At 34.5% G+C, this 1178-nt stretch overlaps 1 protein-coding gene across 1 annotated transcript in view; it reads right to left on the reverse strand.

The window, feature by feature from the left end:
• Positions 1 to 775, reverse strand: part of LOC119586160 (lymphocyte-specific helicase-like) — a gene marked incomplete at its 3' end in the record, with an annotated part of 43724 nt that extends 42949 nt beyond the window's left edge. Inside the window, 1 exon segment of the mRNA XM_037934855.1 lies at positions 657 to 775.
• Positions 776 to 1178: the final 403 nt, after the last annotated feature.

A 1178-nucleotide genomic window follows, 5' to 3' on the forward strand; every position in this document is an offset into this window, starting at 1 on the left:
AGAACTGCTTATTTAATTTCTAATATCCTTGGCCTGCACAGATTCTTTCAAATACCAGTGTGGTTTTCATCTCTCTTCTTGGCAGTGTCCTTAAATTTTGTCCGATCTTAAGGCTGTCATCATGTACAATGGCTTACAGAAAAAACATACTGTGGGAGAATTAAGTAACTAATTAGGTAATGTAGTGTAACAGAGCCTTCTCAATCACTAAGATAGCATAGTTAACAGAAGCTATTGAAATGCAGACAATTAAAAGGCCCCTCAGTCACTAATCCATAAGACACCGACTCTACATAAAAAAATATCTTGTAATAATAACTGTAATCTGCCAAAAATATGAAGAGTAACTTACCCTCCACACTAACTGAGAGCAAAAGAAACTAAATAATGCTATCGCACAATTACTTACAACACACAGTTATAACCTTCCATCACATCATATTTTCCCAAATACAGTAACCCTTAAAGGAACCGAAGACATGTAAACAATGAATTCCACGCAGGTCCTTCCAAGCACGAAATTCTAAGCGAGGAAATAAACATCAAATCAAAACACCATACGTCCCCGGCATATCTACAAACACATACATATTCCTTTAGTCCTGTAAACAAACACATTTAATCTTTACAAGAAAAATGCAGCAGAGTGTTCAAACCTGTTAAAAAAATAAATTCCTGACTTTCGGGAGCAGACTGTGGAGTGTGTTTACTCTCTTCGACCTTTCCCGCCTCTGTTGTGTAAGTTTTCTCCCAACTGTCCAACTGCGCCCAACTGTCGTACGCCGGGGGGAGCTATTGTTGTACGGAGGTTAATATCGTGCTGTTGATATTTCTTTACATTTTTCATTATATATATATTTTTTTTTCTTCTTTCCTTATAATGATGCGTTTCTTGGTTTAGTGTTTATTCATTCTTTTTGGTTTCCTGTCTATTGATTTGCATTTGGTTTACTTTTTCGGTGATGTTTTTCTTAATTAAGGGATTTTTTTCTTTTTTTTAAGGAGTGTTTTTTGGTTAGTGTTTAATCCTTCTTTTTTTGTTTACTGTTTATTGATTTGTATTTCGGTTTATATTTTCAGCGATTTTCCTTTCTTTTTTTATTTAAGGGACTGAGAAAAAATGTTTTCTTAGTTTTGTTTTATACCGACATCGAAATTTTAAGCAATGAGAAGTCTGC

This window comes from Penaeus monodon, chromosome 21 (genome assembly GCF_015228065.2).
Source record: "Penaeus monodon isolate SGIC_2016 chromosome 21, NSTDA_Pmon_1, whole genome shotgun sequence".
Classification (NCBI taxonomy): domain Eukaryota; kingdom Metazoa; phylum Arthropoda; class Malacostraca; order Decapoda; family Penaeidae; genus Penaeus; species Penaeus monodon.